Source organism: Thalassophryne amazonica, chromosome 10 (assembly GCF_902500255.1).
Source record: "Thalassophryne amazonica chromosome 10, fThaAma1.1, whole genome shotgun sequence".
Taxonomy (NCBI): Eukaryota; Metazoa; Chordata; class Actinopteri; order Batrachoidiformes; family Batrachoididae; genus Thalassophryne; species Thalassophryne amazonica.
Window position 1 is genome coordinate 14,062,004 of NC_047112.1, and position 23,633 is coordinate 14,085,636.

The 23,633-nt window shown below is 43.1% G+C and overlaps 1 long non-coding RNA gene across 1 annotated transcript; it reads right to left on the bottom strand.

The window, feature by feature from the left end:
• Positions 1 to 766: 766 nt before the first annotated feature.
• Positions 767 to 23,412, bottom strand: LOC117519470. Its single transcript, XR_004563292.1, has 3 exons — positions 23,287 to 23,412; positions 5,867 to 5,874; positions 767 to 777 (listed from the first exon to the last, which is right to left on the bottom strand). It is a non-coding gene; the product is annotated as an uncharacterized LOC117519470 (long non-coding RNA).
• Positions 23,413 to 23,633: the final 221 nt, after the last annotated feature.

The window sequence follows — 23,633 nt, forward strand, 5'->3', positions numbered from 1 at the left end:
GCTAAAAAGTTAACTCCGCGGACTTTCGAGCCACCGTCCACCATCTTTGTACTTCTCATAGAACCTGTGTGATGACGTGAGCAATGTGAGTGTCCAATCGGAGTTGGTTCACCGTCACATGGTTTTCCAAAATCCAATTGTCGGGCAGATTCACCTCACGTGACACACCAAAGATTGTTTTTAGGAGTGATGCGTTACTAGTTTATTATAGTTTGCTGTGTGTTTTGAATAAATGTGTGTGGAAAATTATTTCCGCTTTACTTTTTCCTTCCTTATTTCTGATTGTAAACCTTTATTACACTTATAAAACACAACTATAGCATATATATTTTGAAAGTGCAGGTTGTCCTGAAAAAAAAAGAGAAATAAAACTTGATTGTGGGAAGCAAGGAGAGCTGTTAACAGCAATAATAAAAATATTTATGCCAGGCGAATGACCTGTCCAAAAAATGCCCTCAGACCCCAGAGGGTTAACCACTGAATCTGAAACATGACGGCAGATGCATGAAACAACGTGGAATAAGTCTCTTTGCCAAAGGGTATTCAATGTGACATCAGTGACCCTAAGGCCTTGGCGGAGGTTGGCGCTCTCCGAGTGCTTCTAGTTTTTTGTTGTTGTTGTTTTTTTTTGTTGGTTTTTTTTTTAGAGTTGTTTTTGGTTATTCCATTTGATTGTCACCTAGTCTTTGTAATGTTTTTGGATTTTTGTCATGGGATTATTTGGCCACGGTTGTTTTCACTGCCACCTAAGATTATTAAAGCACTTGTTTTTTTGCACTTAACCTTTAGTGTCCTGGCTGCTTGCATCCCGGGGTCCAATCCCTATGTGGTTCTAACCATAACAGCTGAGGTCTGTTGGTGCTGTTGCTTACCTCTGGATTATGTAGCATCAAGCGGATGACAGTCAACTACCCCAGGACGGGATGCCAGTCCAATGCAGGTTATTTCCCCAGCTGATGCTGGAACCCATTTACATCTGAGTGGACTAAGACAGTGTACACGCTTGTTTTGAGAGTCTAAACCAGGTGTACATATTGGCAGGCCAGCTCTTTAACCACTCAGCTACCTGCTCTAAAAATACATACATTCACTTACATCTTTTAGTAAGTGGTGCTAAAGGTTTGGCCAAGACCAATTAACTCCTCATTAGTGATCACGATTGACTACAACTGGTAGTTTCGCTTTGCCAGCATAAAAAGGATGTGTTTGACAACACGTTGGGCTGACCAATATTCAGAACAATGGAAAAGTCCAAGAAACCTGCTGACGATCTAAGAAGGGGAATTGTAGATTAAAGAATGTCTCTTGGAGCCCTTTCAAAAACAACTGGAGATTCCAAGGTCATCAGTTCAAACACCTGTACATAAGAACAAGTAAGTTGGAGGTGTCATCACTTTGCCAAGCTGCTCTGCTAGAGTATATTCCACCCGGTGCAAAGCAGCACAAAGTACAACGTAAGCAATCTGATTCAGTTGTGGTTTTCACACCCAGTGCCCACGTCCTGTAAATTCCAAGTAGGATTGTGCTCATCTGTGTTCCCATGGGTGCACTGTTTAAAAAATGAGGTGTGGTGAGGTGCAGTGCTGGTGCATTGGTCTTTTCTGGCACCAGAACACGACTGCTCCATCGACCAGTAAACTGCAGTATAATTCTGACAGTCAGCGGTCAGCGTTGTCAATCATCATCCTGAAACAAGGTCTGTGATTAGTGTCCAAGTTGCCAAGGAGTAATTCTCCTTTGCAGGCTTCATTTGCTCCTTAACATCCACAGTCATTAAGTTTCCGTGCCCAGCAAAGTGATTATTCGACGACAAAGTTTTAATTGTGCCACTAGTTGTGCAGAAGATGGTGGGTGGATAATTAGAGGTCTTGGCCAATGCAAAAGTGTTGGACAGCCACTCTGACGTGTCTCAGATCAGTGTCACTAAAGAAGAGAAAGTTAAACTCAGCCTGGCAGCGGCTTATTTTATTTACAGGGCAAAATAATAGAAATTCTTTTAAGCAGTACAAAGCACTTTTCTCCTTCCACGTGCACACACACACACACACACACACACTTCAATTTCTATTTGTATTCTGTGGCTTGCTGTTTTCTTCCATAGGTTTGTACTTTTATTTCTACACTTTCCTTAAAAACTACTCTGAGACTCATTTCAAGAAACAAATACAGTACTTTAAAGCTGGCACGTACTGTGTGTACTTCAGCACCCGACACCTATGCTAAGTCCACACATTACATGTGTATTTCTGAAAATTGAGATTTTCCACCTTCAGTTTTAAAAATATTTCCATCCACATGAAAATGCAAAACACATTATCAAGATCATGCCAAAGCAGCAGGTGGCAACATAATCCCAATGCCTCTTTCACATATTGGCTGTAAGCAGGAGAACAAAGAGGACAGATTATTTAAGTGCAGAAAGTCACCCCCTTTTAATCAGGTAAATGTGAATAATTTGTATGATATTCAAGACAGAAATGAACCTATGACCTCACAGAAAGTGAGCTTTTTTAAGATAATGTTAGACTCGTACAATGACGACGATGTCCCACCTGGGGTGCCAGTGACTTTATTATACGGTTCACACTGTAAAACAGAAAATAGAAGCAGTCTTCAGTGAGTATCGGCTTTCTGTGCTGCTGTCTTGACCGTCTTCTGCTTAATGACTGAGCTTGCTTCCTGCTACAACTAACTAACTAGTTCTCGTAAAGGATAACCTTTTTTTTCTTTTTTGACTTACGAGGTCTCTTAGATAATAAACCGACCCTTTTATTTTTTTTTTAACTATATGGATTTGAATGACATGCGATTACACCAATCATGCTTGAACCCTCGTGCGCATGCGTGAGTTTTTTCACGCGTGTCGGTGACATCATTTCCCTGTGGGCAGGCCTTGAGTGAGATGTGGTCCAGCCCTCTCGGCTGAATTCCTTTGTTTCACACGCTGCTCGAGACGGCGCGCGTTGCTTTATCAAAATTTTTTCTGGACCTGTGAGGAATATCCGAGTGGACACTATTCGAGAAATTAAGATGGTTTTCTGTGAAAAGTTTAACGGCTGATGAGAGATTATGGGGTGTTTCTGTCGGTGTAAGGACTTCCCACGGAGCGGGACGTCCTGCAGCGCTTCCAGGCGCTGTCGTCGGCCTGTTTCGAGCTTAAAACATCCTAATTTAAGGCTTAATTCACCCAGGACATCGTGAGAGAACAGAGAAGATTCAGAAGAGGCCGGCATGAGGAATTTATGCGGACATTCCACTGTTTAAGGACATTTTTTTAATGAAAGACGTACGCGCAAATTCGCCGAGTCGTTTCCGTGACGACTCGGCAAATCTGTGTGCGCCGCGACAGGAAAAACACCTCCGTGTTGAAAACCATTTGTACAATTCAGGCGGCTTTTAATGGCTTTCAACAAGTGAGTAACTGAGAAATTGTTTAACAGCTTGGGCATGTTCCAACTTGCCCGTTAAGATTTCCAACGGAGGTGTTTTTCCTGCCGCGACCCCCCGCGGTCGGGTCCAGCCCGACATGCGACTCTGCCCGCACGTTCTTTCATTACAAAATGACCGTTAACAATGGAATGTCCGAATAAACTCCTCATGCCGACTTCTTCTGAAAGTTCTCTGTTCTCTGACGACTTACTGCGTCAACAGAGCCTGAAATGTGGAAGTTTTCAACTTGAAACGGCGAGACGCTGCCACCTCGAAGCGCAGATCGCCATCAGGCGCCGTGGACCGTCCTTAAAGCGACACTACCAGACCAAAATCTCTCATCAGCCGTTAAAATTTTTACCGAAAACCAGCTGAATTTATTGAATGGTGTCCACTCAGTTGTGCCTTACAGTTTTGAAAAAATTTTTATCAAACAAAGCAACAGTCTCTGAGCCATTCCTAAACAATGAAAAAAATCGACGAGCGGGTGGACGACTCCTCACTCAAAGCCTGCCCACAGGCGAATGACGTAACCGACAGGCGTGAAAAAACTCTCGCATGCCCACGAGGGTTCAAGCATGTCTGATGTAATCACACGTGATTCAAATCCATATGTTTTTTGAAAAAATAATAAGGTCGGATACTTTTCTAATAGACCTCGTATAGACATATTCATCCTACTGTAACTAGACTCACTAATCGGCCAACACTCCACATTAGTCTGTTACCACACTCCCAGTGTCTACAGTCTGAAGCACCATAACATGCTTATCATCAGCTAAATTAGTGTCTGTGGCACTACAGTATGTACTAAAGACTAATGTTTTTTGTTGTCCATTTTTGTCAATGTCAGTCCAACTATTTTCCATTCCTAATTTTAGTGTATTTGACCTGCTAGCAGTTTCTTACTTTAGTCTCTAGCAAATTGTCTGTGTTTCTTTGGGCACCCATGGTCTCCACAGAGTCTGGAAGCAGGGTGTTGCTGCGCCCACCTCAGTGCTGTCCATACCAGCTTGCCTGACAGTCGGTTGTCCCAGCGTGTTGTACATCAACATCCTTGGCCGCCGTCGCTCTCTCGGGGGGTGGATGTGCTGTGTCAGAAGTGATGGCCCTGGATCTGTGTCAGAGTCTCTGTCTCCTTGCTGGTGTTGCTCCTCTTCATCAGATGTTTGGTCTTTTTGTTGCCCCTGTAGATCCTGTGATGTTTGCAGCTCAGGTTCCTCCTCTTCTTCACCAGCCTGTATTTGTGGCTCACCATCTCTTGTCTGCTGTGCTTCCACATGTTGTTTAGAGGCCTCAGTTTCAGTTGGAGCATCATCTCTGCCTTTAAGGTTGTGTTGGTGGGAGAACCTCCACACAAGTTCACTTTTATCCTCACTTTCCATGTTTGTTTCATGAAGTTGTGTCTCTTGCTGAGCTCTCCCTTTGTTTTGTCTCAGCCCTCTCTTTCTTTTGTCCTGCTTGTTTGTCCCTGGCTTTTCCACAGGTAGGCTGTCACATGGGAGCAACAAGTTCCTGTGTACTGTGCGGCTTCTTCCTCCCCTCTCTGGTTTGATCTCAAAGACAGGAATATCAGGGCTCTTTTGACTCACCACCACATACACAGCATCCTCCCAGTGTGAACGAAGCTTGCCAGGCCCTCCTCTTTCAGTAAGGTTGCGGAGCAGGACTCTGCTTCCAGGATGGAGTTGGGCTCCGTAGGTCTTTTGGTCATAATGGTTTTTACCTCTTGATGCTTCTTTCTGAGCTGTTGCTGATGCAATTTCATAGGCCTCCTTCATTTGTGACTGCCATTTTGCCACATATTCTCCATAGCTGACTTGCTGCTCCTGTGATGGTAAGTTAAACAGGATGTCTACCGGGAGTCGTGGTGTGCGGCCAAACAGCAGATAGTATGGAGAAAACCCAGTAGCTTCGCTCCGTGTGCAGTTGTAGGCATGCACTACTTTTGCCAGCAAGCTTTTCCAGTCTGCCTTTTCAGTGTCAGTTAGTGTTCTCAGCATGGACACGAGCGTTCTATTGAAATGCTCCACTTGGCCGTTGCCTTGTGGATGGTATGGAGTCGTGTGGGATCCACGCATACCACAGACCTTTTGCAGCTGGGAAAACATCTGGTTCTCGAACTCTCTCCCCATGTCATGATGGATTCTTACAGGAAAACCAAAGGTGAGTGCAAAGTGATTGAAGACTTTTTCCACCACAGTTTTTGCTGACTTGTTTTTTGTTGCATATGCTTCTGCAAAACGTGTAAAGTGGTCCATTACCACTAAGATGTACTCATACCCGTGTTTGCAGGTCTCAAGATGTAAAAAGTCTATGGACACAAGCTCAAAGGGGTAAGTAGTGGTAATGGAGGTCAGTGGTGCTCTGGTGATCTTGCTTGGTCGTCTCCGCTTTAGACACTCACAGGTATGCATCACAAAATGCTCCACATCACTTTGCATTCTGGGCCAACAGAACCTGTCTCTTATCAGCCCCAGAGTTCTTTCTGCCCCAAGATGTCCCATTTCCTTATGTAGCTCCCTGAAGACAGTGTCATGGTGTTCTTTGGGGAGCACAAGCTGGTCTCGGCCATTGGCTCTCCTGTAGAGGACTCCCTCATCATTTACATGCAGTCTATTCCACTGTCCCAGCAGGATTTTGACATCATGTGGTTCTGCTTTCAGAGCATGACCTTTTGGCAGATAGTCATTGGCTTTGAAGTGCAGGAAACAACCAATCACACAATCTTTCTCTTGACGTGTTCTGATTTCCTTTTGGGAGAGCAACTTTCCAGCAGACAGTGGTGTGGAGTCTTGCACTAGGCTGTTGGCACTCTGGTTGACTATAGTGGTGTCCCAGAAGGCATCCTTTTTCTGTAACACTGTACTCTCCACAGCAGCCCTGATTACATCCTGCTTTACCTCTGCTGTACACTGGGCCATGTACTGGTTGATGTCAAGGGGTAACCTGGACAGGCCATCAGTGTCTGCATTCTTCTTACCAGGTTGGTACCTGATTGTGAAGTTGAAGTCAGCCAATTCACCCACCCAATGATGGCCTGTTGCATTCAGTTTTGCTGTTGTCAGTACATATGTTAGGGGGTTGTTGGTGGCTCTGAATCCAACTGATGGGTGTAGTGGGTGGTGGTCTGCCCCTGTGCTTCATACTAACCCCTTTTCCCTTTGTTTTTGACACCGGTGCTGGAGTTCTGTCTGGAGGCAGGGCCAGCAGCTGATAGAGCAGTTTTGCTCTTAGACAAGTCTGGAATGTAGGCCCTGTAGTAGGAGAGGAAGCCAAGGACTCTGCTCAGCTCCCCTACTATGGCTGGTGGTTTGTCTTTAAGCGCTTGGACTGGAGCAATCTCAGCCGGATCCATGGTATACTCCTCTGCTGATACCACATGGCCGAGAAAGTGTACTTTCTGCTGAAAGACATCACATTTCTGTGGACTGAGTTTGACACCATGTTTTTGGTATCTCTGCAGGACAGCACAGACGTGGTCCACATGGCTGTGGAATGAGGGTGAGTGGACTAGGTTGTCATCTAGGTATGGTTGGCAGATGACATCACGAAGACCCTTCAGGCAGTCCTCCATACTCCTTTGGAACTCTGCTGGGGCTGAGCTGAGGCCAAAGGGTATGCGGTTCCACTGATACAAGCCCCAAGGTGTTATGAAGGCTGTTAAGGGCCGGCTCTCTGGGTCCAGAAACCCTGGTGATATGCTTTGCCCTGGTCGAGAAATGAAAACCAGGAGCTGCCTTGCAGGGAGTTGAGCATGTCCTGGATCCTGGGAATCAGATGCCTGTCTGGCACAGACTTTCTGTTGAGTTCCCTGTAATCACAGCACAACCTTAATTCACCTGACTTCTTCTGGACGCAGATGATTGTTGAGGAGTAGGGTGACCTTGACTCTGAAATCCACCCACGGTTCAGGAGGTCTTGGAGGTACTCTTTTACCTCTTGGTGCAGGGGTTTTGGCACAGATATGTAGGTTTTTCGGACAGGTGTAGTGTCATGCAGTGTGATGTGCATGCTCAAGCTGGGAATGCATCCCACGTCATTGTTGTCATAAGCAAAAGCATGACACTCCTCTCTTAACAGCTGCCTCACAGCCTGCTGCTGGTCCTCACTGAGATGGTTTAATTTCACAGGAGGATCCTACTGAGATGGCTTATGGCTGTGCTGTGGGTCGCTAGTTACCTCATTTTGCTGGACAGCATGCTGCACGGTGTTTTGTTCAGTTGTCTCTGTCTCTGATGCCTTGTCAGGGGACTCTGCTGTGATGGGGTATGCTGCCTTTATTTCTTCGAGGTGTCCCAGAATAGTGCGAGGTTTTAAGGTGACATCAAGCTTGGTGGTGTTAGCGACTGGGACTGGGATGTACATGGATCTTCCCACTGTGACAGTGATCAGTCCCTCTTGGATGATCAGACCCTCCGGCAGCTGTGATGGAACATCGGGAACAAACAACAGGCTCTCTCCTGCAAACTGGGCTCCAACATGTGCACGGACAAACATGGTGGTTATCTGTTCAGCAGCCAGGTGTATTCCCCTCTTGCCTGTCTGCACTGTCCCCACACTGTGGTTTGGGTCTGGTGTCTGTAGTGTCTTTAACATTGATTTGGCTTTTTTCACCGACACTGAGAAGATTCTGCTCATTTTCTGAATATTGTGTGTTTTAGGCTGCCGCTTGCCCCATTTGCCCACTATTTCTTCAATCACGTTGAATCCAATAATGGGTTGTTCTGCAACATTGGGGTCACTGGATACTAACATTGGAACTAAGACTGTCTTTCCAGGGCGTGCATCACAGTCCAGATAAAACTCTATTTCAACCCATCCATCATATGGGATTTCACTCCCATTAGCAGCTAATGCTACCAGTGGTTCTGCCCCCAAAAGCTCAGAAAGGGGCCTGACAGTGCTGTGTGGGAGGTGTTGTTTGCGCCAATCATTGTTGATAAGGCTCGCCTGAGCTCCAGTATCCCATAGAGCCTCAGCTGGTATGTTGTCCAAGTGGCACTGGACCAGGCATCGTCTTCCAATGAGACTGATGAGCTTTGTTTGCCGTTGTGAGGGCACATAACCACTTGGTGGGTCACTGCAGGACTCACTGCTGCTTGGCTGTGAGATGTCCAGGAGAGTGTTTGTGTGGTCACTTTGGGGTCCTAGTGAAGGGGGGGTGTTTTGCAGGGACACATAAGTTGCTTGGGACCTGGAGAGTGGGTGGGCTACTGTGGGTCCCAGCTCAGCAGCCCCCTCTCGGTTCCCTGAGAGAACCTGTTCTGCCTGCAACCACAGGAAAGGTGGCCTGCCTGCCCACAGCGATAACAGTGTCTACATGTGTCACCAACTTCAGCCTCTCTGCATACTTGACATTCTTTAACCCATCTTGCAGCTGACAATGGCCAGGTGGTTGTACCAGGCCTGGAACTTGTTGCCTCCAATGTCTCATTGAACATTTTCTTCACCTCAAGAACATCAGCCTTGAGAACCTCAATCAACTTAACAGTCTCTGAGTCTATCCCTTTACTCTGTCCTTGTTTTTTCTTTGTGGTGGCTTCCACACCCCCTGTCAACTGTGTTTCACCATTTGCATCTCTTCCACTATTTTGAGGTGACTGAGTGTTGTTGGGTGGCTGCCTTGTGTGCATCTCATTTACCCTGGGTGGTTTGACTGTAATGTTTCTCCTAAGCTTGTTTTGCCGCTCTAGCTCAAGACTAGCAGCCTCATTTATCTTTTCTATCAGGACTTCATCTGTAACTTTGGGGTTGCTAAGGTGAGGTTTCAACTGAAACTTCACTGCCTCACTCAGCAAACCAGTCTCTAGTGAGCGCAAGAACTTGCGGTGGATTAAGTCTGAGCTGAACTGTTCCCTTTTGCATCATCACCAGACTTCCAGAGCAGTTTTTCTCTGAGCTCTATTGCCCTGAGCAGAAAGTCTCACGCTGATTCTTTGGGCTCTTGCTATATGTTCATGAGTCTGTGCAGCAAGTCGGATGATGAGTCCACTTTATAATGTCCTCTAAGTATGGTTCTTAGTATGGGAAGTGTGAGGTCTCGCTTGACTTCCAGCAGGTCTCGGAGGTGAAGACCAGGGCTTACTGCTTTAATCACAGCCTTGATGATGTCAGTCTCTGAGTAGCCTTTCTTAAGCCCAGACTCAATTTGGTTGGTCAGACTCGTGAAAGATAATTTGTCCTTTTGCCCAGCCTCCCCTATCTGACCCCAGATCCGGAAGTCTTTTCTCAAAGTCACTTCTGGTGCTGTGGGAGGGGGAGGATGACTGATTTCTCCCTCTGTTACAGATGTTATGCTGCTGAGCTGGGACCCCAAAGCTTCAATCTTCTCCTCTAAAACACGTCGTGCCTCTGTCTGAGCCTGCTGAAGCTGTACATACTCTTGTTGCAGTCTTTGTATTTCACTACGCACAATTTGAGTTTTTGGATTATCAGTAACATTCTCTTGTAATGACTGTATAAATGACTGGAGATCATGAATGAACTGCTAGAACACATGAGGTTCCTCACTCTTTTCGATTTCATCCAAAGTGCTATCGGCTAGCCGAATCAGGGCCCGACGGGACTGTCCTCTGAATCCCTCCCCTGCTGGCTCACTGCACTTGAGATGTTGGCACACCTTAATGAGCTGTGGTTTCTCAAGTGTCCACAACACCGCACTGATTTCATCCTGGGGCTGCTCCATCTTTGTGTTGTGTTGGTGCTGGTTCGTGTTAGGTTCGTCTCTTATAGAGGGGCCGTGTCTTCCTTGTCCTTACGGCTGCATCCTGGCTGGGTTCACCAAGTTATGTTACACTCGTACAATGACGACGATGTCCCACCTGGGGTGCCAGTGACTTTATTGTACGGTTCACACTGTAAAACAGAAAATAGAAGCAGTCTTCAGTGAGTATCGGCTTTCTGTGCTGCTATCTTCACCGTCTTCTGCTTAATGACTGAGCTTGCTTCCTGCTACAGCAGGATTACAGCGCCACAAATAATACAGTAACTAATAATGTAATTATTACCGTTACACCGTTAAGCAAATAATGCAACCATTACTGTTCTACCGTTAAACACAGATGTACCTACTAAACTGCTCACATTAGTTGTTCAACATCTCACTTACTGAACACAATATTTAGATGCAGCAGATTTTAAACCGTTTGTAGCAGCTGCTTCCTGTTTGCCATAACCTCTGAGCTTATGATTTATTCACATGACAACAAAAGTACAAGATAAGGCTACTAACATTGTAGCACGATGCCGTTAACACTCACACACGGCTCTCAGCCGACCGCTACGGCAGGCACCACACACACTGTGTTAGCAGCTGAGGCTAGCAGTAGTTAGCTGCCTTATTCCTGGACGTTAACTACATTCTAAACATATAAATATAGCACCATAACTTACAAATAAACTGCTTGTGCACTTTGCTCACCTGTAAAACAGAAAATAGAAGCAGTCTTCAGTGAGTATCGGCTTTCTGTGCTGCTATCTTGACCATCATCTGCTTAATGACTGAGCTTGCATCCTGCTACAACAGGATTACAGCGCCAGTCAGCTTCATTACAAAGCCAATACTGCCAAATGGGTATTGCCCTACGATTACTTCAGGTAAAACAGGTGAGTCTACAAGTGACACAAAGCATTTTAAACTATATTAATGAGAAAAATAATGGTGGGGGGACCAAGTTAATTGCAAGCACTAATAAAGAAATAATTCTGGACATAATTTGAACAGTGTGAACTAATAAAATGTCAAGGCTTCCGGTTTTAAAAGAAGTGACTGAACAACACTAAAACAGTTGGATTTCAATAAGTAATATTATTGTCCATGTCGTTAACAATGAAAAATAACAGCACCTCAAGAAGAAGACAGCAAATGATGACAGGCATGATGCTTTATCTGCAGTCAACATGGGAATGTATAGCCATGTTGGCCAATCAAAAGCTTGGGGGGAAAAAAATCCATTTTCCTTGTCTATACACAAACACTGAAACTGGTGTTTTCCAAAATCTTCTGTTTGGCCAGAGTTTTGTTTCATTTTCAGTTACATAAAAGAGAGTTTTCATGTGGATGAACGACCAAAATGCATAGAAAAAGCTATGTTTCCAAAATAATGGTGCACATTTGGACTAGGCCTTAAATTTGGACAAGTACCAAACATTATTCTGACTTGTACTTTATTCTAACTAGGTGATAACACCTGTGGGCATGAAAAAAGTAAAGACTACAGCAATCTGAAATTTGACCTAAGTAGCCTTGACCTTCACCCAAATGATTGATGTCTGGCTGATCTTACTGATACAAATCAGGAATCCACCAAAGTGTGTGCCACATTTGGTCCAAATTGTGTTGAAAATCAAATTCCTTGACCTTTGCTTAAATTAATTTTTTCAGGCCAATTTCTGGGTCACCCTTTATTGGAATATTAAGTTTGGTAAAAATCAGTAAAAGAACCTAGGAGAGTCAACCAACAAAGTGGCAGACATGACCTTGACCCCAATGATGAACATTTAGGCAGTTGGAGAACCCACCTCCACATGTATGCGAAAGTTGGTGCAAATCGGAGCAAAAATCTTACATTTTGACTTGGTCCAAATAACATTGATCTTCTTGGGGAATTCCATAACCCACTTCCATATATGTGTCAACTTCATTGCAAATCCAAGTGTAAAAACTTCTTACCTTTAACTGCAACGACCTTGACCCCAATGCTTTACCTTTAGTAAATTTGATCTTGCCCCAGCAGTTCCATTGGCCATGTACATATGTGCTCCAGGTTTGGTAGACATCAGCTTGAACATCAAAATTTCAATCTTTGACCTGATGGCTCTTGACCTTTGTGAAAACAAGCCCTTTGAGGTTCTTTGATGTACAACCCCAATTCCAGTGAAGTTGGGACATTGTGTAAAATGTAAATAAAAACAGAAAACAATGATTTGCAAATCCTCTTCAACCTATATTCAATTGAATACACCAAAAAGACAAGATATTTACTGTTCAAACTGATAAACTTTATTGTTTTTGTGCAAATATTTGCTCATTTTGAAATGGATACCTACAACACTCAATAAGCATTTGGGAACTGAGGACACTAATTGTTGAAGTTTTGTAGGTGGAATTCTTTCCCATTCTTGCTTGATGTATGACTTCAGTTGTTCAACAGTCCGGGGTCTCCGTTGTCGGATTTTTCGCTTCATAATACGCCACACATTTTCAATGGGCGACAGGTCTGGACTGCAGGCAGGCCAGTCTAGTACCCGCACTCTTTTATTACGAAGCCACGCTGTTGTAACACGTGCAGAATGTGGCTTGGCATTGTCTTGCTGAAATAAGCAGGGACGTCCCTGAAAAAGACAGTGCTTGGATGGCAGTATGTGTTGCTCCAAAACTGTACCTTTCAGTATTGATGGTGCATCACAGATGTGTAAGTTGCCCATGCCATGGACACTAACACACCCCCATACCATCACAGATGCTGGCTTTTGAACTTTGCGCTGGTAACAATCTGGATGGTCTTTTTACTCTTTTGTCCAGAGTACACGACGTCCATGATTTCCAAAAACAATTTGAAACGTGGACTCATCAGATGACAGCACACTTTTCCACATTGCCTCTGTCCATTTCAAATGAGCTTGGGCCCAGAGAAGGCGGCGGCATTTCTGGATGTTGTTGATGTATGGTTTTCGCTTTGCATGGTAGTTTTAACTTGCACTTGTAGATGTAGCGACGAACTGTGTTAACTGACAATGGTTTTCTGAAGTGTTCTGAAGTGTTCAGCCTTGCCGCTTACGTGTAGAAAGTTCTCCAGATTCTTTGAAGCTTCTGATTATATTATGGACTGTAGATGATGGAATACCTAAATTCCTTGCAATTGAACACTGAGAAACATTGTTCTTAAACTGTTGGACTATATTTTCGTGCAGTTGTTCACAAAGTGGTGATCCTCTCCCCATCTTTGCTTGTGAATGCCTGAGCCTTTTGGGGATGCTCCTTTTATACCCAATCATGACACTTGCCTATTTCCAATTAGGTGTTCTTTGAGCATTCATCAACTTTCCCAGTCTTTTGTTGCCCTGTCCCAACTTTTTTAAATGTGTTGCAGGCATCCATTTAAAAATGAGCAAATATTTGCACAAAAACAATAAAGTCTATCAGTCTGAACATTAAATATCTTGTCTTTGTGGTGTATTTAACTGAATATAGGTTGAAGAGGATTTGCAAATCATTGTATTCTGTTTTATTTACATTTTACACAATGTCCCAACTTCATTGGAATTGGAGTTGTAAATCAACAAAGTACTTAGGAGAGGTGGGTGAACAGACAAACTATAGTATGTTTGCAGATCAGTCTTTGTGCATCGACCAGTCACTAATACAATGTAAATGTAGTGGGGATGCATAGGTGAGAAATGGTTAAGAGACTATGATCATAGCCAGGTTAATTCAAGCATTATAATTACAATTAGCTTGAAACTCAAAGTAAAATTCAACGCTGCTGTGCAAGTTATGAGTCTGTCTTAGCTGCAAAGGCACAGTGTTATTCACTGGCAAGCATGGTAACGCTGACCATCCTGATGTCTGGTCTGTGAATGTTAAGAGCAGCAATATGCTCATTAAAAGAGCACAGCACCTTCACAAATGTCACACAGGCTGAAATCCATTTGCACCATTCAAAAGGGTCATCTTACAGACCATTTCAAATATCCCAGAGACCCTCAGGTGATGCATCCTAAAACCAGCAGTGTGACAGTGTGATTTATTCACTGAAGCACAGCAGCGTTATGGTTTCTCTGAGCTTCACTGATCGCAGCATTTGGTGGTCGGCATCATGAGCGGTTACTGAGAATGTCTTTGTAAAGGGTCAGTAGATCCAAATTACACACAAAGAAAATGTCACTGCTGGAATTTCAGCAACGTTTTTGAATATACAGTTGGAAACAAACCCCTTCTCGAGTGGAACAGAGAAGCTTCCAACAGTTGTCAATTTGGCCTCAGCTTTAGTAAATTAAAAGACATTTTGGAACTTTCACCACCACTCAATAATATTTTTTGAATCTTTATGCATTTCTGTGTGTGCATTTTTAGTCCAGTACATATAATCTGTACTGTGGCAGCATGGTGGCCAAGTTGTTAGTGTACGTGTTTCCAGAGCAGTATTGACTCAGGAGTCAAGTTAAGGGCACCTTCACACATAACATGAAAGACACTCGTGCATGTGCACAAACACAGTGCGAGCAGCTGGAACGTGGTGCACCACATTGCGCCTCTGCTGTGGAGAAAAAAATAATAAAACCACACATCATAAAAAACACTGCATTTTACTGAGCAGACAATACAAGTATGAACTGTCTGTTCCTCTGTAGATGACCCATGGTCACAGACATACAGTCATGACATGACATTAATGAAGCAGTGCTCTCTTATTATGTCCACATCTGCTGGCCCAACATGTCCAGTCGGCCCTGCATGCGTGTCCAGTCCAACATGTGTGTCCTGTGGGTGGCGCACGTTAAATTAAAAAATAAATGACACTCGCGGGATAGGAACCTGCAATTTACAAAAGCTCTAATTAACAGACGGGAACTTTACCACTGCGCTACCATCGCTGCCTCATAACATGAGGATAAAATGCCTAAAATCAACAATGAGATTTTTTTTTTTTTTTTTTTAAAGACAAATTAGACAATGTAGATGGAGAGGAAGTTTTGTCGTCTTTAGTTGCAGTGAAAAAAGCGCTGTAATAACTGTCAAAATGGCATTTGTTGTGGCGTGTTTTTGGAGATACATGACTGAAAGTGGCATATTTGTGGCACTGTTGGCTTGTAGTCCTGCGGCACGCCGTTCACAGGACATGCATGTCCTGTCAAGCAGAAGTGACATTCAGATCGCCCGGTGCATATTCACATGATCTGATGGTCCTTTTCACCTGGGACAGCCTGTCAATGTGCGCACCGTCCGCTCGCTCACTGCAGCCCATCACAACAGCAATATATGTTTTTATGTATTTCCATGTGAGGACAGCAAGCAGATACATGCACATCACAGTGGACAGTTGTAAGGCCATATCCGTCATAACACTGTACGTGTTCCCCAGCTGTGAGACATCCAGAAACAGAAATCTCAACAGCTGCTGCTGTTGGCAGCCATGCCCCCTTTCAGTTCAGCGCACACAGCACTCTGTTTCTGTGTTATGTGATCTTTTTTTTTTCTGTTATCTGTTATGGAATTGTGTATGCCATTTATTGTAGTACTTATTAATATACCTGTCCTGGCTGTGGTCTCTGTGTTTTTAATGCAACACGTTCTGTGCACTGTCATGTCACTGTCATTTCCAGCTGTCAGTGAGTCTCTGGTCACTGATCAGCTGGGAGGCAGCTTGCTGTGCTGTGAGCGCTCAGACGTGGCTGGCCGCTCCCCATCTGTACATATAAAGCATATCCTTCTCCTAAGGCAGGGGTGCCCAAGTTTGGTCCTCGAGATCTACCTTTCTGACACTCTTAGTCGTCTCCACTGTTCCAACACACCTGAATCTAATGAAAGCAGGCTTTTAATGAGCATTTCATTGCATTCAGGTGTGTTGGAGCCTGGAGACAACTAAGAGTGTCAGGAAGGTAGATCTCGAAGACCGAACTTGAGCACCCCTGTCCTAACGTTTCTAAACTTTGGAAAAGCCAAGTACCCTCTAAAATGCAATGAATCCAATACCCAGTTATTCCAGTCAAGGATCATGGTGTGGCTGGAACCTGTCCCAGCAGTCATAGGGTGTGAGGCAATGCAGTAAATTGATAGATAAATTGGTCCATCCACTTTCTTGACCCCATAACTCCAAAAGCATAAATGCTGTTATCTTGGAATTCACCAAGCAATAAGGGTATATGAGGACATGAGGACAATGAGGACAAACACTTTCATACCTGGTGAACTTTGATGCACCAGATCAATCAATAAACCAACTTGATTTTGCCTGTGTAGCATCCCATCAATGTTTCTGCCATCTGCTAGTGGGTTAGTGGATACTGGTTGGTTGGTTGATGATGGATTCGGAGCAGGTGTGGTTGTCAGTGAGACAAACAGAAATTAATAGGCTGTTATGTTTTGAATTTCAGATAACACTGTCATACCGCCAAACAAATGGAAAATAGAGACACTGTGTATACAAATGGTTTTAATTCCTCAATGGCTACTGCAGTATTTTTGTTTTTCAAGTCTTTGAATTAACTATGATAGTCCAGACTACAATCACATCTTGATTATTTTATTTAAACTACACTGTGATGTACAGACAAAAAATGACAAGAGTGTTCAGTGTCCAAATACTTATGGACCTGACTGGAATTACATTCGGATTGAGTCGAGGTTAGATTTAGGTTAAGGTTTGTGTCGCCTCTATAGAATCGATTAAAGACAATGTTACTGTGACAAAACCTAAAGTGTGTTAGTGTGTAAGGCAGAATGACACCGCTGCTCAGCTTGTTGTAGGTCTCTCTCACTGCTCTCAGTCATGCTTTGAATTCCCAGAATGCTTCTGTGTTATCTTATGACAGCAGACTGTTACACGTGCTGCAGAAACACTGCAGAAACAAGGTGGGATAATCAATATTCACAGCAACCAGCACGGATCCCAGTGCTGTGGAAATGGCCTAATTAACAAACATTGGCTTATTCCAAAACTAACAACACTGATTATGCACTTTGCTCATCTTTTGCTGTGCAGGAACTGATACCAGATACAAAGGAAGAGAAGGACACAGATATGACAACTTCTGTGTGTGGGTCTCTCCCTCATAAAATGATTCCATGCATATCTATGTACAATATTCTCACAGTTTTAGAGTATCCCAGAATCCTGTGCACGCTGGGGAGGGAGGCTTGATAATGGCTCAGCTTAATGCTAACTTTAACATTGAAAATACCATAGACATGCTAACGAGTTAGCATCAGTCCCATTTTTAAGTTATATTTTTAAGTTATATATCAACTGTTTCAGAAGACCATAACAGGTCAGTTTAACATAAAAAAGGTAAATATTACTCACAGACATATGCTCTATTTAATTTAGCGGGGAAAAATTAAGTTAAAGCTAAATAAAACAAGGAACCAATGAAGCAGCAGATCGAAGATCCAAGCACTGCTCCATTGGTTCAAGGTTTAAAGCCAAGCCACACTGCAGAAACGGTTGAGAAATGATAATTTTCCTGACAAACACCCCAAAAAACAACGGCCACTCGGATGGACCAATAAGGGAATCGTTAAGCAAAAAGGCTACTGATGTCGATGGATTGAATCATTTCTTAAGAACCCTAACAGCAATACGCTTTTTCATTTAATTTTTTTTTTTTTTTTTTATAAAACTCACATTAAAGACTCACGATTATCTTAATTAATCACCTAAATACATATTTTGGTTGAACTCACGCGACCCTTAATTGGACTAAGCGGTTGAGATGATTATGAGTCACCTCCATAACGTTGCAAACAAGTTGCTTGTTCACTCCACCACCCGCAAATGCTTGTTTACACTGACAATGAAATCTCGGCTTCCCCAGTGAGAACGTGATTGCGTGCAAGATTTAACACTGGAAAAGTGTCTATACAATTCTCCCTACGGTATATACCGTAGGTACTTAAGTACTCCCATGGCGGTGGGGGGGTGCACTGTTTGTTTTTGCATAAGTTTACCAAAGTTCACCAACCAATATATTTCCAGCTCCTTTGCAATCCACTGTGTATCACCCTCCATTGCGTTCTCTCCCGACTCTTCGTAGTCACACATCTTTAAAATCAAATAAACCTGTGTGGTTTTCTTGGTGAGACTCTCTGACCCTAGCATAGTTTTCCACTGTTGGGAACACCCCTAGTGAGGACTTTTATCCGCGGTTGGAGAGTCATATTCCTGAAATTTTCACACTCCTCCATGATGACAGACTTGGAGATAACGCAAGTGAAACAGTCTAAAATCACAAAAATTGTCACTTCTATGGAAAGTGCATTGATCTGTTAATAATAATGTTGACGACACAATGCATTCCTGGTTGATTTTTCCAGTGTAGATAATACTTTTGCTATGGAACTATTTAATTCAGTGATATGATGCAATCCACTACAATTATTATTTAATGTATATATTAATGTATATATTTAATTTCTATGATAAATTAGAAGAAAAAAAGTGGCATTGTTTCCTTCACATACAGATTTCATGGAAAACCAGTGTTCCCCTTTAGGTTTTTACTTGTGCTGCCTCTGCTCACCTTGTGTTCACCAGTGGGGGGAGCACCACATACAATAAGCAGAAAGTGCAGCACATCAGAAGCTCAAAAGAAGAACCCAGCTGTTTTTAGCATATTAGCATAGCATGCATTTCCTGTTCTGAACCACTATTAACCAGCTGTGAACTGAATGTAAATGTAGATATGTTTATCAATTATACCGCCGACCACTATCACACATATTGATTTAGATTTTACCACACAATGTTAGGGTGATTCTTTAACTATGGGCACTATTGGCCTTGTAAATGTAATTTCCACCACACCATTGCCTTACAATATAAAGCGCCTTGGGGCAACTGTTTGTTGTGATTTGGTGCTATATACATGTGCTCTGATGTCACTGTTTATCTCCATAGAAACTACCCAAACAATCTTTCATACAAACTGTTTAAAGGGACATTACAGTGTTGTGGTAGAAATTACGGCAATAGTGTGGGACAACTACATTTTGTTTAAAAAAAAATCACAACAGTTGTATGACATTGAATACCCCAATTATGTTTTGATTATTTTACTGATATTTTATTCAGAGATATTTTAAAACATTAGAAAAAAACGTTTTTTTACCATTCATTTTTATCATTGAAGATCAAAAGTCTGGGTGTGGGACAAGCACAAAACAGCAATATTTGCATATAATGATGCTGAAAAAAGGTGAAAACGTCATCACAGAATACTAGAACAAATTTCTTAAAACACTTTCATTGTAAAGATAACTATAAAAGTGTGAAATTTTCCCTTTTTTTCTGTTTTTCATACAATATGATCAAAGGACATAATAAGTGCCCGTAGTCTAAGAATCACCCGTTAACACTCCTGCGGTCAGTCTCTCTTGAGTCATGCACTGACTTTTGAACTTGTATGAATTTTTTAAGATGTGAAAATAGCAGCAAAAAAAGATTAACTCAACTGATTTTGTTTTTCCAAAGAGTGTGTGCCAATTACAGGGGCATCACACTACTCAACCTCCCTTGTAAAGTCTACTCCAGGGTGCTAGAACAGAAGGTTCGGCCGATAGTCGAACCTCTGATTAAAGAGGAACAATGCGGGTTCCATCCTGGGCTTGGTTTCATAAAGCAGCCTAATCTTGTTTAGTTGAATAAACTCAATTAGATGACTATTTTTTTGACATTAGTTGTTGCACAAAGCACTTAGTCGGCTGAAGTTTCATGTTACCCGACTAAACTTTTTAGCCTGGTACAGAGGAGGCTAATCTTATTTTAATTGATAAAACTTCAGTGTCTTACTTCAAAAAATGGCACCTACAGTACCATGTACCACCACTTGATGGAACACTCAAAAGCACCCCTACATCGCTCATATTCCTTCAAAAAGAGAACTTCCTCTGCTTTTGGCCACGGTTGCAGCAGACGACTGTCATGATGTGTTTGTGACAGTTCTCACACAAGCCACCAGGCGTCGCTGTTACACTGAGCAGCGATGTGTGCACAAAAAGGTTGATGAAAGTGTAGAAAAAGAATCTGAAGAGTGAAACTGCTAGGCTAAGTGCTAAGCACGTAGTTCTGCAGTTCGTATGGGTCCGTAAATGTTAATAAAGCCAGTTAACAAAACAAAGGCTAGACAGTGTATGACAACAGCCAACCTGGAAGTAAACAAAACTGTCACGCATGGAGGTATAATGCGCGAGGCTGTTATGCCTGTGAAAACAGTCGACTAAGGTAAGACAGCTAATCTACAAGTTTAGCCATTGATGTGAAACTGTGATTTGGTCTTGGAACAACCGACCAGCTTTTCAATCTCACAAGGATCCTGGAGGGTGCCTGGGAGTATGCCCATCCAGTCTAAATGCATTTTGTGGACTTGAAGGTGTATGATCAGATATCCCAGGAGATACTGTAGGAGGTGCTGTGAGAGTATGGAGTGAGGGGGTCCCTTCTCAGGGCCATCCAATCTCTGTACTCACAAAGTGAGAGCTGTGTTCGGATGTTCGGCAGTCCGTCGGACTCGTTTCTGGTGGGGGCTTGTGATATTCATGGCCAGCATATCGACGCATAGTCGGGGGGAGGAGGGTTCCCAGTTTGGTGGGCTCAGCGTCTCATCACTGCTTTTTGCAGATGATGTGGTCCTGTTGGCTTCATCAGCCGGTGACCAACGCTCACTGGATCAGTTCTCAGCCGAGTGTGAAGCTGCTGGGATGAGGATCAGCACCTCAGAATCTGAGGCCATGTTTCTCAGCAGGAAACTGATGGATTGCCTACTCCAGGGTAAGGAATGTGGTCTTGCCCCAAGTGAAAGAGTTCTAGTACCTCGGGGTCTTGTTCAAGTGAGGGGACAATGGAGTGTGACATTGGCCTGAGAACTGGCGCAGCAGGGGAAGTATTGCATTCGTTCTACCATACTGTTGTGACGAAAAAGGAGCTGAGCCAAAAGGCGACGCTCTCAACCTACTGGTAAATCTTCGTTCCTACTCTCACCTATAGTCACGAGGGTTGGGTCATGACCGAAAGAACTGACGTGCCTTGAGGCAACTTTGATTTGATTTGGCACTATATAAATGAAATAAATTGGAAAATTGGAAACTAGATTACGTGTAAAAGTGGCCCAAATGGGCTTCCTTAGAAGGGTGGCTGGTGTCTCCCTTAGAGATAAGGTGAGAAGCTTGGTCACCCATGGGGAGCTCAGAGTAGAGCCGCTGCTCCTTCGTGTTGAAAGTAAAATTTGAGCTGTGTGTGCAGCTTCAAATCAAGATTCTAATGACGTACATGTATTATCCTCCATTTTAATGAAATAAGGGAATAAATACTGATGAATTATAGCCGTCATTTAGTGGTTGTTGAGTTTTTGACAAACACCAACTGCTTACTTTGCATTCATGAACGTGGGCTTGGTCTGCTTTCCAGCTTTCTGACAAGTTGTTTTTATTGTTCTGTGCTAACGATGTGATAAATTGCTGAGAAAATCGATAGTCTCTGTTGTCTGTTCTTTCTTTGGACTAATTTCAGCTACTCCATTTGGATAGTTCGTTAATCATCTGATATGCAGCAATTTCCGCTTTTTGTTGACACGAAGCTATCAGCCAGGCACATTTTCTTTTCCATTTTCCTGGTGCACAGCAGTACTCACTTTTACTTTTCATCATCCTGTGATTCATTTTTCAATGTGTCACAAACTGAAGGAGATGCAAATGCAGCAGAGGGATGAAACGTTGGTCACATTAGCTATTAGCGCAAACCAGCATTAGTAATGTACTTGTTCACAAATGAAATACAAATTGAAACAACAATCCTTTTAACTTTAACTGTCTATACAGGAGAGATTTAATATATATATATATATATATATATATATATATATATATATATATATATATATATATTACATGTCAATGTGAATGTAAATGGAAGAAGTTCAGATCCACCAGAACTCTTCCTGGAACTGGCCATCCATCTAAGCTGAGCGACTGGGGGAGAAGGGCCTTAGTCAGGGAGGTGACCAAGAACCTGATGGTCACTCTGTCAGAGCTCCAGCATTCCTGTGTGGAGAAAGGAGAACCTTACAGCAATAGCAATCCACCAATCAGTCCTGAATGGTAATGTAGTCAGACGGAAGTCACTCCTCAGTAAAAGGCATATGGCAGCCCACCTGGAGTTTGACAAAGGACACCTGAAGGACTCTCAGACCATGAGAAACAAAATTCTCTTGTCTAATGAGACAAAGATTGAACTCTTTGGCGTGAATGCCAGGTGTCATGTTTTGGAAACCAGACACCATCTCTACAGTGAAGCATGGTGGTGGCAGCATCATGCTGTGTGGATGTTTTTCAGCAGTAGGAACTGGGAGACTAGTCAGGATTGAGGGAAAGATGAATGCAGCAATGTACAAAGACATCCTGGATGAAAACCTGCTCCAGAGCACTCTTGACCTCAGACTGGGGAGACAGTTCATCTTTCAGCAGGACAATGAACCTAAGCACACAGCCAAGATATCAAAGGGGGGCTTCAGGACAACTCTGTGAATGTCCTTGAGTGGTCCAGCCAGAGTGGTCCAACCTGATTGAACATCTCGAGAGATCTGAAAATGGCTATGCACCAACGCTCCCCATGATGGAGCTTGAGAGGTGCTGCAAAAAGGAATGGGCAAAACTGTCCAAAGATAGGTGCACCAAGCTTGTGGCACCATATTCAAGAAGACTTGAGGCTGTAATTGCTGGCAAATGTGCATCAACAAAGTATTGAGCAAAGAGTGTGATTATGTTCATGTGATTTCTTAGTTTTTTATTTTTAATTAAAAAAAAAACTTTTTCATGTCATTATGGGGTGAAGTGCTGTGCACGTTGGTCAGCCATGCTAAAAGTCACAAAACGTACACAAACCCATCTTGCTGAACCCCAGCTCGAGCTTGTAGAAGGTTTTAACAATCCAATTACATTTGTTCTGTAAATCTGATTGGTTAATCGTATGAGATTTCAGACCGTAAAATATCGCATTGACAGTGGCAAACTATTTGATGTATTACTCCGCGCCCTGACCATGTGCGCCTTTAGTGGTGAAGTGGTCTTTCGCTCAAAACACAGATCCACGTCGAATTACAATTTCACATTTGATGTATTACTCCGCACTCTGAGAGCGAGACCAATGCTGCCAACTTGGCGATTTTCTCGCTAAATCTGGTGACTTTCCAAACCCTCTTGACTTATCTTCTCAAAAGTGACTAGCGACAAATCTTGCTACTTTTCCTGGTGTCACTGGAGACTTTTCTGGTGTTTAGCAACAGCGCACCTCCCCCAGTGTTCGTCAATTTCAGATATTCTTCCGCAGTGATTACAGGGCAGCGATTGTCGCATAGTGGTAAAGTTTCCATCTGGTAATCAGAGTGTATGGGTTTGAATCACGCGAGTGATATTTTTCTTTTTTTTTAACCAGGGTTATTTAACCGCGGGGTTCTGTTTTGTGTCCCCTTTTATGTATTATTTATTTCAA